At 37.0% G+C, this 19,105-nt stretch overlaps 1 protein-coding gene across 2 annotated transcripts in view; it reads right to left on the bottom strand.

Annotated features, from left to right (window-relative positions):
• Positions 1–17,229, bottom strand: part of ZFAND6 (zinc finger AN1-type containing 6) — a 76,671-nt gene extending 59,442 nt beyond the window's left edge. Inside the window, exon 1 of one of the 2 annotated variants that reach the window (XM_024129645.3) lies at positions 17,065–17,229. The gene's annotated coding sequence lies outside the window, so the exon portion shown is untranslated. The remainder of the gene's footprint in view (positions 1–17,064) is intronic. The other variant, XM_024129643.3, reaches the window with a different exon arrangement.
• Between the last annotated feature and the right edge of the window lie 1,876 nt (positions 17,230–19,105).

Genomic DNA, 19,105 nt, shown 5'->3' with positions numbered 1-19,105 from the left:
TATTTTTAATTTCAGTAATTGTGTTGTTCATCACTGTTTGTTTGCTCTTTAGTTCTCCTAGATCCTTGTTAAATGTTTCTTGTATTTTCTCCATTCTGTTTCTGAGATTTTGGATCATCTTCACTATCATTACTCTGAATTTTTTTTCAGGTAGGTTGCCTATTTATTCATTTATTTGGTCTTGTAGGTTTTTACCTTGTTCCATTGTGTGTAACAATTTTTTTGTCATTTCTTTTTTTTTTTTTTTTTAAATGGGTGGTGCTGTATTCCTGTCTCACTGGTTGTTTGGCCTGAGATGTCCAGCACTGGAGCTTGCAGACAGTTGGACAGAGCTGGGTCTTGGTGCTGAGACGAGGACCTCTGGGAGGCCTCACTCCAACTGATATTCCCTGGGGTCTGAGGTTCTCTGTTAGTCCAGCTGTTTGGGCTTGGAGCTCCCACCACAGGAGCTCGGGCCCGACCTCCGGCCTGGGAACCAAGATCCCGCAAGCCGGTCACTGGGGGTTCCTCCCGTCCCCTTAAGTGCCCATGGTCCCCCACCAGTGCCTGTTAGGTGCCCTAGTTGTGAGGAGACACAAATTCTGCATCCTCCTACTATGCCATCTTGACTCTGTCTCCTACAGCAATCATTTTTAACAAACCACAATTTGGCACTCAGTAATATACAATACTGACTTATAAGATAGGAATCCTTCAGAAAAGGACCAGTCTTTTAGCACTTTGTAAACTCACCTGACTAGTCAACTGGGTCTGACAACCTGACTAGCCTCTATGCATACAGCTCACTAAGAACTGGCTTACTGAAACAATTATTTTAGGCAATTAACGAGACCTTTTCAGTGTAGGTTTCCACTTTAATCTGCCAAGACTTATTTTTCCTACTAAAAGTGAATGTATTTTATAAAGTTCTATAGCTATCAAGATTTGGTTCTCATTCAGAAGGGGTACATTATATATTTTAAGTAATTATCTAAACATTTAAGAGAAATAACTGTGTATTCTTATTTACCAAAGCTAAGTAATACATTATTTTCAAATTTCTTCTGTTTCATTATTATACAAACGTATTATAACATTTAACATCTATTAAATGAGCTGTTAGTTGACAATTTTGTTATTTTAAAAAAAGCAAAAGATTACTCTGGATAGTAAAATATACCAAATTAAAACTTGAGAGTAGCATGGCATTTTCCACTTCTAAAATACTTTAATGGTAAAAACAAAAATTTCTGCTTTTATAATGGGCAACCATGGATTTTTATTAAAAATTTATAATTACATTAATTCCCAACTATGGTTAAGAAATCAAACCTTCAAAGAGACTAATATTTACCTGTATTTACAAAAGCTCTATCTACTTGCTCTTTTTTTTTTTAACACCAAGTTTCTTTAAAAGCTATAGATTTAAAAGGTTCTTGGGGTTTTTTGGCCCAGGGGAGGTCCTTTTGCCTTAAAATATGTTGGAGGGAGAGGGTGGACAGAGAGAGAGGAAAGAAATAAAATACTTGAAATGAAAATGATTCCAAGTCAACTATTTCTCAGTTTATCTCAATTTTCTTTCTAGGCAAGATTAGCTGCAGTATTTAACTTTTTTGATGATATACTTGATATATAAACAAATATATGGAGCCTACTTCCCTACCTATAAGTTACTCAGTACCTCATATGACTTGTGTTCACAGGTAGATTCTTTATACACCTGGAGGAAAAAATGAACACAACGTCCTGGCTAACAGCTATTTAAGGAGGTCATTAGCATTTCAAATAGCTCAGATAAAGTGCTTTCACACTTCCCCTAATCTTCCTCTTACACAACTAGGTCTCAAGCTTTTATTAAATGTGAGGAATTCAACAGCTTTGAAATTCAAAACTAAACCCATATTGAAAACTACTTTTATTTTTCCTATGTCTCATTCTTTTACCTTCTTACATTCTAGGGATGCTAAAATGTCATCTTTTTGGAGTGTTCCAAAAAACTGTCAGAAATTCTTCTTTGAAAATGTTTGTTTTCCTTAAAGCACCTTTAGGCTCAGGCAACAAGCTGTTGTTTTTTAGGTCGCATGGAGCAGAGGGCGGGATCTTAGTTCCCGATCAGTGATCGAACCTGTGTCCCCTGCAGTGGAAGCGCAGAGCCCTAACCACTGGACAGCCAGGGAAGTCCCTCAGGCAACAAGTTTTGAGTATGTCTTAGAAGGAGGGACTGCAAATAGTTCGGAATGGTGTGGGGAAAAAAAGAAGATGGAGAAGTAAGTAGGGGTTAGCTTAGGAAGGCACATGGCTGGGTGGTTAAGAAGAAGGACTTTGATGTGGCAAACTTCAGTTCAAAGTATGCTTGCCACTCACCAGCTAAGGCAACCCTGGACAAATCAGCAAGCATTTCTAAATCATCGCACTTGTGTTTGTAATTAATTTTTATTAGAGTATAGTTGCTTTACAATGTTGTGTTCATTTCTATATAACAGCAAAGTGAATCAGCTATACGTATACATATACCCCCTCTTTTTTAGAGTTCCTTCACATTTAGGTCACCACAGAGCACTGAGTTCCCTGTGCCATACAGTAGGTTCTCATTAAATCATCTCACTTGTTAAATGAAGGTAACAATACTTCCCCTCTTAAGATTGTTTGGTGACTACCTCAGAGAATGCTTAGCACAGAATTAGCTGGTAGCTAAGAAAGTTCAAAGGGCAATAAGAAATCACTAAAGAATTTTAAGCAGAGAGACAGATGTGAATGCATAGTGAAGAATGTATTATAGAGAGCCAAAACGGGAAGTGAAGATCAGTCAGGATGCTGTTTTAGTAATCTGAGAAACCATAGCATGACGTGTGCTAAGATGGTGAAGAAAAAGAAGGATGGATCCTAGAGTTACTATGGGTTTAAAATCAATAGGAAGTTGTGGCTAACTGGGGATGAAGAAAAGGAAGAATCAGAATGACACCTGGGTTCTAGCATGGATAGTAATACCCACTTATTATTGTGAGAGGAGGGGAAAAAGGGCTTGAGGGATACTGCTGGGGAGGACAAAATAAGCAGGTAAGTTTAGCTTTGTTGAGTTTAACACAGGTATGGAAGAAACATTCATGAGCTGGGTGAACAGGGGTCTCAAGTGCAAACAAAAATCTATTTATGATACCAATCTCAGAATTGTTAATATATACAGGATGTTAACTGAAGATATGGGACTGGAGATTACCCAAAAAGTATATAGAGAGAAGAGTGTTAAGGTAAGAATCCTACAAAATTCCAATACTTAATGGTTGTAAAGAGGAAACATTTGCAAGGACAGAGATCACAAACAGAAGGAAGCCCAGGCATATCATTAAACTTATGGGAGGAGTTTCAAGAAGTAAAGAACAGTCAGTAGTGCTAAATTTTGCTAAGAAATCAAGTACTGACCAAAAAACAAAACAAACAAACAAAAAAAACATGGGAGTAGGGGAAGTACCCAAGATGCTTATTTGGGGAGGGAAAAAAGAGGTATAGAGAGATAGATGGATCTGTTCCCTTCTACCATAACATTACTAGCCACAATAATGTTTTGAGTTTTTTTTTTTTCCTAATGACATACAAACGCAGAAAATCAGATTCAGCCAAACAGGTTAATATACACATCAGTTAATAAATAAGCATTCCTACGTTATTTAAAAACAAAACCAAAAAAACCCTCCTAAAACATTTACCTACTTTTATAAAGAAGCCATACAGGAAAAACATTGCAAAGTAAAGTCCCCCTATTACACAGAACAAAGAGACCTTGTAATTACTAAGCCACGGTTTCTAGGCTCTTTCAAGTTTTACCAACTTGCTGCCCCTTAACCTTTTTCCTTATGTCATTAAGAAAATGAAAAATCACTGTATTCCCCTTGAATGGAGACGAACAATAGAGACTTTGAATGCATTTAATATCCCCCCTCTAGATCACTTTTTTTTCTCCATTCTAAAAGAATAAAACAGAGCTATCACTATTGTTATCTTGCCTCAATATTAGGTCATTTAAAGATTCTTCTCCCGCTAGAAAACTGGCTTCTACACTCCGAATGAAACCAGTGTACTAAAAAGGATACTCCCTAGTTCTGCAACCAGAGACCAGTACAGTAGAGAAACAATTAAAGATTATCTGTTCTCAAGGTTCTAATGTTACCAGAGTACTAGAGGAGTAGGTAAACCTTTATGTTGGGTACCCATCAAAATGTAATCTACAGCCAAATTTGAATGACTTTCACTAAAATTGTTATATTTACAAGTACCTTCATCTCTATATGGCAGCAATAAGATGAATCTGTTAAGAAGAAAATTAAATACATCTTCTCAAATTCTGAACAAAGGAAATATGATATAAATATTAAAGCACCAACATAAATTTTAAATATTCAGGTGAAACTCAAACAGTTGTTCTACTCATGAATAAAGTATTTAGATTGTATAAAATTCTGACACATCGAGCAAATTTAAATGCAGAGAAAATGTATTTTGCAACAATTATTTCATTAATTAAAAGTGATGAGTTTTAACTTTTTTCTCTTCCATTCCAAATGTTAAGAAAACCAAAGTATCTGGAAAAATCAAACTCTTAAGCCATGAAAAACAAAACAGGCATGAAAAGAAAAACAAAAAACAAAAAACAAAAAACTTCCCCCTGAAACAAACACAGTGACCAACATACCAACGTTAGCTCTGAAAGTTAGAGATAAATTTATCAGCAAAAATTTACAGAAAATAAATTACTTAAACTGCAAAATGAGCTAGAGTATTTAATTCAAGATTATACATACATGCTCAACTACTGGTTCTATTAGTGAGTTAGAGCTTAACCCATGACTTAACACTGGCTCCCATTTATAAATTAAAATTAGAATTTTTACATGTCTTACAGAATTTTCCTTAAAAACAACTTTTTAAGTTTATTCTGGTGCATTAGTTAACAAGTTCCTATCCTGAACAGTTATAGCCTATTCTACTTAACAGACTAGCTGGCAAGAGTATACACATAATGCAGAAGTTATTGTCTAACGGAGAATGCTCTTACAGACAAACGGAAACAACATAGGACTAGTAACACTATGTGTGTGTAGTCATTTTACCTTCAACTGAAAGCCTGTGAAATACTGGAAAGGTGTAATATATCATTTTAAAACCTAGATCTATACATACTAATTGTTTCTATATTATACTTAAAAAATCAGAAATGTGCTATTCATACCTGTTCAGAGTTAAGTCAAATACTACCGCCCCCTCTCAAAAAATGTTTCTGATGTACTTTCTTAAAAGAAAATACTTCTTCTGGTATGTGCTTACCAAACATGTACTGAGGAAAGCTGGCGGGAACAACAATGCCAATGTAAAACATTAAGCCCTCTACTTAAATGAAGCAATACATACAATATAACCAACAAAGATATAATTGCTCACTTAAGTGGGTAAAAATTCTCCCAATTTCCTTCAGCTGATCTTAATGTCCAGAAAATGGATTTAGATCCATCTACATTTTGGAAAATGGAATTTAAAATAGGCTATTAGTTTAGGCAAAAACTAATCAACAAGTCAGAGAGCTTCAGAGGCATACTTTAATGAGAACACTTAAGGGGCTACCCATTAGAGAAATTTTGAAGCACATTCTTCTGGTGGCAATATAAATTGGAATAACCTTTTCGAAAGGCAATTTGGCTACTGAAGTGTTTATACCCTTTGATCTAGGTAAGTCCACTCCAGGGGATTTTTCCAAAAGAAATAAAGAGGAAAGTATTCTAAAATTTACACAAAGAGATTTGTTCAACGCAGTACCGTTTAAAATGGTGAAAAATTAGGAACAATCTAAACGTAAAACGGTAAAACACTAGGTAAATTAAGGTCCCATTAACCTAAGAGAATTATATAGCAAATGAAATGCAAACAATTTTAATAATAGATGATATCGTTTAATGAAAAAACATAAAACTGCCTTTATTTACAATGAGAGGGAAAATATAAGAATATGGTAAGGTGCAGAATAGAAGAGGGGGAAAAAAATAAGACCACCTCACAATGATCTTCTTGTGGATATCTGGGTGACTTTTCTTGATTTTATTATTACTATAGTATTGCTTATGCAATAGATAGAGCAGAAAAGCATTAATTTTAAAACTTTTGCATGATCTGGAAGAAGCAGCATAGCAAATACAAGTATACTGATTATTCAAATTATTCTATACCTTAATTTCTATGCGATCAAAGAGCAACAATATAAAGACAAGAGCCTCTAAAGGAAACTTCCGGTACTGAAACATACTACAATTATTTCATAAGTAAGAAATGTCAATAGATTCATAGATACTTTTTTTTAAGTTTTGGTAGTCTACCTATACCTCTGAAAAATAGAAATCCATCCATTTCCTGTTTCAAAAGGGTGTCAATTACTTTACATCCACCTTTGAAAGAAATGAAGTTTGAACGAAGGAGAAAGTTTTACCTTGTTCTATATAAAATGAATCCATGATCTTTTAAAAAACAAAACTAAAATTATAAGCATATTAAAAATGCCAACAATATTGCTAGATTTAAAGTATACTGAAGTTTTAAAAGAGGGGAGGTATGCTGGGGGATAAAAAATAAAATTAAACAGCTGGCATTTCAATTCTTTAAAAAGGACCAACTTAACCCTACCACATATATCTGTCTTTTAGCAAGTTAATAACATCTTAAGTTTAAGGAAAATGACATATCAAATAGACCTCTTCAAGATGTCATTTACAAAAACTGACAAATGACTCCTCAAACATCCAATCCAAGAGAAAAGCCTGTTACTGGACATGATTTTTATTCAAGTATTTTTTAATGACACTTAAATTCTGAACTAAAAGTAATGATAAAGAAAGTCAAGTTTGATTCTCTGAACACCTATTTCCTGTCCAAACAGCCCTTTTGTTCTGCTTCCCTGCTTAATTTTAATGTTCAGTTTGCATCAGAAAATAGCAACAATGACAAAACCTAACATACACAGAAGCATAAAGGAGCAAAAGTGTAAAATAAAGGATCATTAAAAGATTAGAACAAAAATCCTACCAACAAAACCTCCACAATTTTCTGTTTGCTTCACCTCAGATTAACTTCACTTGAAGCTGTACTCCAAAGCAACCAAACCTGAATACCAAGCTCCACCTTCTCCAATTTTAGTGGCTGAAGAGTAAAATCTCCTCCCTGTTAGTGAAACTGATAATTGTGATTGGATACGGCTAATATCCATTATTTTAAAGAACTTTTCCTTGCTAGCAGGTTAGGTAAACACTCTAAAACCCCCTGGATAAGCTGGTTTCTTAAAGGAACAGTAGGTAATGTTTCAGTTTTCCCATCACATACTACTTGCTTACTCTTTTGTCTAGGTAAAAAATAAATAAACCAAGTAACAGAAATGAAAATCTCACAGAAGCAACATTAATTTGCAGTTCAGCGACCAACTGTTTAAAATACAATGCTTTTAAGCTAAATCATTTGATATTTTTTACAGAGCCTGAAGGTGAAGTTATGCTTTATAAAGACAAGACTCCTTTTTCAATACAGTTCACTTTTTGTATGAAAATTTTAAAACGGCAACAGAAAATCCATTGCAAAATTTTGCTAATAAGAACAAAACAGTTTTTTCTCTAAGACTTAAATATAAAACCACATCTTAAGTGAAAATACATAGCACTAAAACACTGAATGCAAAAATTTCATTTCTAAGCTATCAAATTCACTGATACTTATGTTCTCAATATCACAAGAATAGAGTGAAATTTTCAGTGACATCAGACTAGTAATTCTATTTGAAACTAAAGAAAAATGAGGCAGAAACATTATTTCTATATTACCACATTTACAGGTCTGACGTTGCGAGTTTTTGCAAGGATAATGCTTATCCACTGCAAACGGATATCTATAAAAGGAGAAGGCAACTTGTTCTAATGAACATGTTCAGGTATAAAGTTTGGGATGGTTTAAGTTGTTTTTTAAAAAAATTATTATTTTTTTAAGAGATGGGTGGACACTATTTTGCACCTTACTTAAGTATTACTTTAACGTGGCATGGAAACCCTAAGGTACAGCTGAAGGGTATACATACACCTCTTAAAATAGTAAGTTACGTTAAATGTTATTTTTACTACAGAAAGTCTGATTTTTCAACAAAAAAGACCTACAGTCACTTTGTACATTACTAAATTTGCTGTATTTTATTATGTTTATTTTAATTAGAACTGTGTATGTTTTTAGGAGCTTGACCCATTAACTACTACTCTGACATTAATCATTATCTGATTGAATGACATTTAAATAATATTCCCCTCTACCAAAAATTGATTTATAAAAACAGATTCAAAATTAAAGCAAATTAGCATAGCTCCTTCTTAAAATATATTCAGTAAGTTTATATAATTTTTAATTTGAATTTAGTTTTCTAAGTTAAAAACCTTTCAAGCATTTTTCCTCAAAGAAAATTCATATATTAGAAAAATATAAAGCCAACAAACTTGTTTTGAATACAAAGAGAAGCCTTTGTAAGAAACTGAAAATTCACATAATTGCAACTAGACATGAATATGGAGTAATACCCTGCAGAAGCCCAAACAGCTGCATAATCTATTATGCCTTTTAAGTGGACAAATTGAAAGAGCCAATTCACAGAGGTCTAGTCCCAAAATCCTTTGCAAGGATTCATGGCTGTGAATGCCCAGTACTTCACGAGTCAAGTTCAGGTTTTCTTCCCACTGTGTGAACACTTGCAAAAGGACACTGGAAGCAGAAGAGGTACAGGAACAAACAATAGAAAAAATACATAATTTGAGTTACAGCACAGAATTTGAGTTAATCATAAAACAAGTTTTAGATGGCCAAAATTTTACAGGGTTATAGAAAAAAAGATGGCAAACATTTTAATCTTAAAATGTGCCAAGCATAAAATTAGTAGACAGTTATGGGAACCAAATGAACCTTTGTTCTAACACCAATTTTTCACATCGAAGTTAATTATCTGTGTAAAACAAACGCATAGAACATACACTAATTTAACACCAAAACCACTCTCAATCTATAACCAACAGAAAAGAGAAATATAGACTTAGCTATTCCAGATTGTTCAAAGATCTCCAGGACCTACTTGAAAGAACTTCAAGTTGATAAATATCATTTTAGGTGGCTTACAGGTTAAAATTAAGGGTATTTTATTCCTCTTCTAAATCCACAGTAGAAGAAAACAACAGCAAAAATAAACGAAAAGAAAGCATTACCACAACTGAGATTATTTTAAAACAATATTGCTTCATAGGAACAGGGAGGCTGCAAAAGTTTCAAGGCTCCCAGATTGCATGTGACAATACCACTTTTTGAACATCAAGTATTCAAAGGACGTATTGTACATTCTTTGTGGGAGTTCAGAGGTTTTCCCAAACCTATCAGCTGAAAACAATTTAGAAGAGCACAAGCCACTGAACAACTTGGTCTCATTTCACTTTTCATTAAAAAGACCCTATATAAAGAATCAATACCTAGACTATTAGGAACAACTTTTGGTACATACAGAGCAGGGTGAAAACTTCCATAGAATTTTTAAGCACTAAGAATAGCTCAAACTATTCTTCCTACAACAGAAATTAATCCTTTGCAGTAGTATCCCTGGGTACTATATAAATATAAATATAATTACAGGTATAATATAGAATATATTTTATATATAATATAAAATATAAATACAGGTAGTTAAGGCAGTAGTAGGTGAAAGGACCACCCTGACATTAGCAAAAACATGACTACGGTCACTAAGGATAAAGTCTGAAAAACCCCAACTAACGGAGGAAAAAAAAAATTAAGAAATATTTCCCTGACAAATACATGGTGTCTACAAAAGTGAGGTATGTATTTGAGTTTGCAACTCCTGATGACTATCTTCTAACTCGTTAAGGGAAAAAAATACAAGGTCAGAATCGGGGAGAGAGAGAGGGTGGTGATGGCCCATTCAGCAAAATACTAAAAACAAAGAAAACATTAAGAAAATAAACAGATAAGAAAGCATAAACCAAGCTGATAGAAGAGATGTCTTTCTATAAGATAATAAATTGCTTTAAGTGTAAAGGAATAAACAAGGTCACCAATAAATGTAAATTAAAAAGGAATAGAAATCATAATATTGAGACCTAAGTATAAGTAAAGGAAAAAGCATTCATAATCCTCAATTATTTAGATTTAATAGTCATAAATTTTCATGTGCCAAATAAAACAATAGATCTAAGTAAACTGCTAGGTATAGAAAAATGAAAGAAAACAGATTGGCAGACTTTAAATTCCCCTTTCTTTAGCAGCCTAAGCCAGGAGAAAAAAAAAAAAAAAACAGAAAAACCCAAAAAACCCAAAAGACGAATGATGCACAGCAATTATTTCATAAGGATAATTTTTATATACCTATCAAAAGAAAAGCTTCTTTTCTCAAGTCACAGGAAAACATTTTTAATTTTAGTCATGAAGAAAACCAACAATTTTAAAAAGCACAAGTTGAATAGGGAGCATTCTCTACCTATTGAAAAGTTTATTCATTCATCAAATTTTCTGAACACCTACTATATGCTGGGCACCACTGGCTGCTGTGGATGCCATGGTGAACTGTCTCTCCATTGTAGAAACTTACAGTCTAGAGTTAGACCAGCGCTGTCCAGCAAAAAAAACAATGCGAGCCACATACTATTTTCCATTTTCTAGTGGCCACACTAAAACATTTCAATAAAGTTAAATTAAATGTAATATTTTATTTAATGCAAAACATGGAAAAGCATTTTTAAAAGTAATGAAGCATTACTTCAATATGTAATCAATATTTTAAAAATTGAGCTCTTTTCCCTTTTTTGTGCTAGAAATCACGTTCTTATTTCATACTTACAGCACATCTCAATTCAGACTTGCCATATTTCAACAGCCAGATGTGGCTACTTAAACTTAAATAAAATACCGTAGCTATTAGCCACATGATTATTTATAAATTAAGATAAACTTTCATCGTTGTAAAAGACTCTTTATCTCTGCTGTCCATTATAATAGCCACTAGTCACATGCAGTTACTGAGCACCTGAAATGTGACTAGTAAGGCTGAAGATATGAATTTTTTAGTATTATTTAATTTTAGTTCATAATAAATAGCCAAAAATGGCTAGTAACTACCAGATTGGAAAGCACAGCTTTAGAAGAAAAAGATGCTAAAACAAAGCACATGTGTCCAATGTGAAAAGAGTAAATACAGCCAACAGAAGAACTTAACCTCTTTTGCCAGCATTAAGGATTAACTCATCAAGGAAATCACAATTAAGCAAATGGGGACAGCATATGCAAAGATCCTGAATGGGAAAAAAGTGAAAATACAGTAGAAATAATGAAGGAAAGTATCAAGGAGCAAAAACAAAATTATTTGCAGGCGACTGATTTGGATCATGGAATATAAATAGGATAGGAAGGTGGCGGCGAAGTGGACGCAGCCTTACCACTTGGAAATAATAATCTGTCCCACTCTCTTCACTCAGTAAACTCCAGTCATTCCAATCTCGGTCAAATCCTAAATCAAGCCAGGTACTTTTCCTCCCCTTTGTGCTAGCAGTTCCTTTTACTTGGGAAACTTCCCCCAGCACTTTCCTGATCTTAGAACTCAGAATCACAGTTCCAAATTTTCTATACAGGACAAGCGATAAGGCAGTAATCCAATTGGAAGATACGGGGTGGAGGGGGTAGGGTGGGGTTTGAAGCTGTCTGCAAGGCAATTTTTACAAAAAAATTTTACAGAAAAACTTCAGTGTGTCATTATTTTTTTAATGTTCTGACAGACTGGGGAAGCTAAGAAAACTCCTCAAATACACTTTAGTATCACCACTAACTTTAAACATTATATTCTCAGGACATCCAACTAGCACCTTCTAATCTCTATCAGCACACCCTATTTCTTTCCTTCCCAGCACTTGTCAAAATCTGAAAACTGTTTACTCATTGGTCTGTTAATAGCCTAGCTTTTCCAACAGACTGTAAACTCCATGAGAGCAAAGATCCTGTATCATTTTCAACATTGTATCCTCAGCACTTAGCACAATGTCCAACTAGCATGGAGCAATGGTTTAAAGAATGAAAACTGCAACTGCAGGGATTTTAATATAAATAGTACTTGTCAAATTTTAAGGAAGAGAGCTAAAACTAGGCTCAAAGGAAAACTTAATGGCATTAAAATTTTTTTCATTATACAACATAAAACATTAAGTGTAGAAATAACACAATATTTTAATTTAAAAATTCAAAACCAAAAACCTAAAGAATCAACTAAAAAGACCCTAAAAAAACTCGAGGACTAACAAAGCAACAACCAAAAATTTGGGGGGAAAAGGGGGATGGTAAGACTTAACAATAACAAAATAAAAACACATTATTACTCCCAGTTACTAAAACCATGTGCACTGATTTATACTGAATAAAAGCTAAAAAGAATAAAAGGTAAAAAGAACCAAACATATATGTATTTAGTATATGACAAAAGTAGCTTTATTTGAAGACAAAAGAAAAAATTTTCTTTAATGAGGCTGAAATAACTGATTGACTATTAAGGAAAAATAAGGACAATTATTTCACTTCACATGTTATGTCAAAATAAATCCTGGATGAACAGAAAAGAGATAGATGTGAAAAATGAAACCACAAAAGAACTAGAAGAAAACAGTTATCTGGGTAGGAGAATCCATTAAATATGAAAGTAGAAGCTAAATATAAAAAGAAAGTATTAACCTAAACTTCTTAAAAGGTAAAAACTCTTCTACATTATTAAAAAATATATATCGTAAACAAATGAAAGGCTAATGAAGAGCCAGGGAAAATGTCTGTAGTATGTGTCAAAGGGTGGCTATCCTAAATATATAAAAGGCTAAAAAAAGGGTATCGTAAATATAAAACACCACCCCAAATGAGCCAAAGACAAACTAGATGCCCAACACCTATATCTCTACTCATTATCATAATTAATTAATATAAGAAATAAATAATAAATCTTATGGAAAGGGAAAGAAAATACTATTTCTTGGTAAAGATATGTAGGAAATGTGTATTCTCTCATATTTTCAGTCAAACTTTACACAGGTTTGGTCAACTTTATACTATAATGTTAGTCAAACTTTTAAGACAAGATTTGTCAGTATTTATGAAAAGACAAAAAATGTTCATATCCTTTAAGCAATTTTAAGACAGGCTGAGTCCTAAAGGAATGAGAAATACATAGTAAGATTTAGCTCTTAAGATGTTCTTCACCACATTATAATAGTGAAAATGGGATAAAGTAACACGTTATACACAACAGGTGACTAGTTAAATTACAGTACTTTCATAAGATGAAATGGTATGCACATTTTAAAAATTATATTTTTAATATATGGGGACCTAATGATAAACATGAGGAAATCCTGTGCCCCCCACCAGTTTACATTCAAGCAGGGGATACAGACAATAACCAAATAAATCATTTCAGATGTTAGGTTCTAAAAGGAAATGAAAAAGGGTAACAGAGTCGTCAGGGAAAGTGGTCTGAGAAGGCATCTCAAAAGGAGTGACTTTTGAGCAAAACACAATTGAGTGTTCCAGGCAGAAGGAACAACTATTTTAAGAGAACTAAGCTTGGCATGCTTATGAACCCCCCAAAAGACCAGTATTACTGGGGGTACATGAGTCAGAGGAGAGTGGAAGGAGATAAGTGTATGAAGCTGGCAGGCCTGATAGTCTCGAGCAGCACCATCCAATCTGTAGCCACAAGCAAGGCCAGCCTAAAAAGTGCCTGAAGTGGAAAATACACAACGAATTGTGAAGACAGTCTGAAAAAAGGTAAGTAAAATACTCCATTAATAATTTCTTATACTGATTACTTGTTGAATCATAGTATTTAAATATTTAATATTTAAATATTTAAAAAATATTTCACCTGTTTCTCTCCCTTTTTTTTTTTGTAAATGTGGCTATCAGAAAATTTTAAATTTCTTATGTGGCTCGCATTTGTAACTCCTATTATATTTCCATTGGACATTGCTGGTCTAGGGTATAAAAAAGTTTGAATTTATTTTGTGTACTGAAAAGTTGTGGAGGGTTTTGAGTCTGGGAATAACAATCTAATTTATACATTTAAATGATTGTTCTGCACAGGGAAAGCAAGCAGACGGTAGGGGAGAGAATGTTGAAGCAAAGATACCAGTTAGGTGACTATTACCACCATCTTTTGTATGACAAAGATGTTGAGACGGATCATATTTGGGATAAGTTTTGAAGATAGAAGCAGTCTAGTATTGTTTACAATTCAACATTTAGTTGTTTAGGATATGAAGAATACACAAAAACAGAAAGACTGGGGGTATACCTGCCAAAATGTTAATGATTATTTATTCTTTGTAACTTTTCTGAAAGTTTGAAAAAAAAAATGCCCTTATAATCAAACACAAAAGTGAGTTGTTGTTTTTTTTAACACGATAAAATAGCTCTATCAAAACAAAGCATCCTGACATTTGTCTGCAGGCTGCATACGCTGTTTAAAACACACACACACCCCATCTCTCATGCCTTTAAATAAAAAACAGCTTATTCAAAGATATACATAACCTCGTATTACTTACACACACACCGTTTTCAGGAAGTTAATACTGCTCCCTAATTTGTCTTTGCATTGCTGTTTGCATGATAAATAAAAGCACTCCCAAATCTGAGGCAAAGGAAATAAAAATTACTTAAATGTGTGGTTAACATATCCTGGTAAATACCACACCTTTCTCCAAAAATGTTCCCAAGGACACACTCAATGTAATTCCAGAGAATAACACTTTGGCTCTAATCCTTTTCCTTCAAGGCTCTGCCATTTGATATGTGCTCCCCTTAACTAAAGTCTGCATAACTGAAAGGATAAATTTAGGACAGATTTCTTTTACATGAGTATACTAAGGCACAAGAGAAGTTTTAAGTAACTTGCCAGAGACTACAAAGGGGGAGGGAGGAACACAGAGTGATTTATTTTATACCCAATCAAGTGTTTTTTCTACTATGTTTACATTTTGCACTGAAAAAGGAGGTATCAAATAGTGCCAGACTTCTTACCACGGGATTTCCAAGGAAAAGATTCACTGTATACAGATTAACAGGAACCTGGTTTCTCATGCAAATGTTCAAAAACTGTGAACCAACCACTACGGATATGAATCTTCCATTAAAACATAAAAGAGAATCCTAAAGTTTTTCATTTATTTTATTTCTAGTATTTCAATCGATTTTACTCCTGACTACCTAAAACTTCCCAATGAAATCTACATTCACTCTAAAGAAACTCTCGCACTTGTGCACCAGGAGCCAGGAAACAAAAAAATGTTCATAAAGCACAGCTGTTGACAGCAAAACAAAATCAAAAACATAGTCTGAAGGCCCATGAGTTACGGAAGATTAACACAATATTGTACAGCAATGGAAGGACTGAACTACAGTCGCATACTACTTTTATAAAGCTCAAAAGAAAAGCAAACTAAACACACTGAGCATACAAACGTTATGTGATGAAACTTTCTAAAAAACGAAACAGAATGGTAAACAAAATCCACTAGAGTGAAATGATTACCTCAGTAAGGAGAGGCAGAAGTATAAGACAGGTAAGAAACTCATAAACATATGCAAGTTCTGGTAATGTTCCAGTTATTGGTTTGGGGGTGCAAATCGTGGATTTTTATATCTTTATACCGTCTTGTGTGTATTCATACTTTTGTGGTATCAAATATACTTTGAATACTTGGCTTTTTAAAAAAGGGCTTTATGGAGGTATAAGTGACATACAATAAACTGCACATACTTTAAAGTGTAAAATGTGATCTGTTGTGATAATTTCACAGGAAATTATCACTACAATCAAGATAATAATCCAACAACCCCTAAATACTCCTCCTGTACACCTCTGCGATCCCTGTCTCATTAAATGTGTTTTAAAACGTTAAAGAAAAAAAGTTAAAAGACAACTTGTTTGGGAATTTTGCAGAAAGAGAACATTTTCCCCTGAAGCCCTAGACTACGGGAAACTTGGCAAATGTCCTAAAATTGGCAATATAAATATTACATAACTAACCTTAAAAGTGTACGGGATTTTACATTAAAAAGTCACATTCCGAATTTTATCTGCAAGAGGACTTTAAATCTCTTTCTCGGAGCATTAAACCATTAAAAACTAACCGGTTTTTACCGCCAAACAACTTTAAACATAAATGGTCTGTGCGTAACCCTAAGCCCTTAACTTCTTCACAATGTTGAACGACCTTCTAGCTGTGAAGATAAATCATCAGAGCACCTTAATCGTGTGGTTTAGCACAAGCTTTCAACGTAAAGTTAAAATTATTTCAAACACAATATTCTGCTGTACTTGTTTACGTACCTAGACGACAACTTGAAAATACTATTTGAGAGGAAAATTCAGAAATCCTGAGTCCACCAAACAGAAGCAGAGGAAAACGAGACCGACCCCAACCCCCTTTTCTAGTCTGACTTGCTAGACTTTCCCCCTCGCCGGCTTTTGAAAACACGGCAGGTGAAAAACATTCCAAAAAGGACTCAGGCTCGGAGCCGCGGGGCGGGGAACTTGACCCTGGCTGCTGACAGGGACGCGCCCGAGGGTGCCCGGGGTCCCTCCGACCCCTCACCCGCCAAATGCTTGGCACCGGGTGCGAGCGGCGAGCGCAGCGGCCCCCGAGGCCCGCGGGGAGTGAGAATCCGACCTCTGCGCGCCAACCCCCGCCCCCGGCGGGAAGCCCCAGCCCGCGAGCGCCGGGCGCGCGCCCGAGGGGGCCCGCTGCGCCCCGGCCCCTGCCCCCGGGGCCGGGAATCCCCTCGCCCCTCAGCAAACGCCCGGCCCGGGCCAGCGAGCGAGCGGCCGGCCCACCACCTGCTGCGCCCGCCGGCCGCCCTCCGCTTCCGGCTCCCCCTGGCCGGGAAGAGCCGGGGGAGGGCCTCGCCTCAGCCTCAGCCGAGTGGGGGAAGGGAGTGAGAGGGGGAGGGGTGGCGCCGGGCCGCCAGGGCCCTGTGGGCCGCGGTCCTCACCTGGCGGCGGCTCTCTCCGCCTGACGCGCTTCCCGCCGCCGCCGGTCGCCGCCGGTGAATGGGGACAGGTGAGGCCAGCGAAACCCTGTTCGCCCCGGCCCGGCCGCCGCCACCAGCACCTCCGCCTGCTGTTTATTAAACTTTTCTGTTTGGTTGTTCGGCCTGTGACGCGGCCGCGGGGGAGAGCTCCGGGATAGGCCGGCTCCTACCGCTGACGCGGCACCCCCCGCCCGCAGACTAATTATCACCGGCCGGGGCGGAGCCGTAGGCCGGAGCCGGTGGTGAGGGGCGGGGCCAGGGCTCGGAGCGCGCAGCGATTGGCTAGGGCCCAGAGAAGAGGCGGGGCGGAGCGAGGGGAGACGCTCCTCCGCTCTCTCCGCCTCCACTGTCCTTTCCTCCGCTCTCCCTGGGTTCCTCTTCCCGGCGGCGGGAGGACGTTTCGAGGGGTTTTGCGGGGATGTGATGGGTCGGGGGCAGTAGGTTCAGGTCCCTCTGCTACCTCGAAGGGAGTCTCATGTTCCTGTGCCGGATTGAGGCGCCAGAAAGAGTTGCGCTCCACCTGCCAGTTGTGCAAGAGGAATTCCGAGCTCTCCCCACGTGCAACCTCGTGCCCCCACTCCGTCTTTGCAAGCGCAAAGTCCAGGGTCCGGGTGCGTACTCGAAGGCAGTACTCTGCCTCGCCCTGAGCCATGGCTTGGAAAGAGAAGGAAGAAGAGAAGCGCGCGTGCACACGTGTGACACACACACATATATATGCACCGACACACACGCCCCCACAGGCACCCGGCTCCCAGCGTTTCCAAAAAGCGCGTGTCCGCTTCCCGGCTGAGTGGAGCAGGCCGCGATACTGCGCTGGGGCGTGGGGTGATGAGAATGGCTCCCCCGCAGTTTCTCGGCCTTCGGGCTCACATGCAGTTCAAGAAGTACAGGATCGGAGTTCGAGGATATTCAGTCCTACCGTGAAAGAGGGGTTCGGATGGGGCCGGCAGGTAGGAGGCGGACCGAGTCCTGAGGATCCTCTTTAATTTTATATTTGATGTTTTGTTCATGAATCTTTTTTTTGGAACTAATTTTGATGTTTAAAAAATGTAGTATTAGGGACTTCCCTGGCGGTCCAGTGGTGAAGATTACACGCTTCCAATGCAGGGGTCGAGGGTTCGATCCCTGGTTGGGGAACTAAGATCCCACATGCCCCGCCAAAAAAAGTGAATGAATTTAATTAATTTAAAAAATATATAGTAATTACAATATTATTTATCTTGATTACTGACCTTTTTGGTGCCCCTTTAAATTTTAAGCTTTAAGTATCTCACTATCCTCACCCTAGTCGGGTGGCGCTGGGGAGAGAGAGATTTTGAGGTGACTGACTGTAAAGGTAAGGTGTTTTGAAATAGGGCTTTGGGATAAGAAGCAGTTAATTATAGAGGAGAGATAGGGGCCAGAAAGAAGTTTTCAAGGAGAAGGTGGCATTGGTTTTTGGCACTGAAGAGTGCATACGGCCCAGCCTGCTGGGAACCAAAAGAAGCATTTTCCTGCTCTCCTAAAGAGGCTGGAAAATGCAGTGCCGGGGTTTGAAGAACAGAATGTGAAATGTTATGCGGTGTCAAACAGATGCTTCAGGAGCAAGGTAAGGAATGTCCTGTGAAGTTACACCTCGTGTAAGCCAAAGAAGGGGGACAGTAGTAAACTGGAGGGTCTTGCCCAGGGCCTAAAGGTATTCAAAATGTGGTTTTAAAATGCATTCAAGTTAAATTTAAAAAACAAACATACAAACAATGGACTAATGCAACAAAAGAGTATTTTGCCCAAGGACATCATCCCTGATAATGGGGACTGGAGATCAGGTTATAATGGAAACTAGAGATAGTGTTAGGGTCAATTATTTTACAGATCTTCGAAGCCAAATTGAGTAGTTGACTTTACTTAGTGGAAAATGGGAAGCCATTATAGAACAAGAACTATAAAGGGAGGAAATGGTGAATTATAACAGTTTGGTGGATTCTTTTGGTACTAGGAATAATTTTGCAGCCTGGGCCACCTG

Source organism: Physeter macrocephalus, chromosome 11 (assembly GCF_002837175.3).
Source record: "Physeter macrocephalus isolate SW-GA chromosome 11, ASM283717v5, whole genome shotgun sequence".
Taxonomy (NCBI): Eukaryota; Metazoa; Chordata; class Mammalia; order Artiodactyla; family Physeteridae; genus Physeter; species Physeter macrocephalus.
This window is presented reverse-complemented; position numbering and strand designations above follow the sequence as displayed.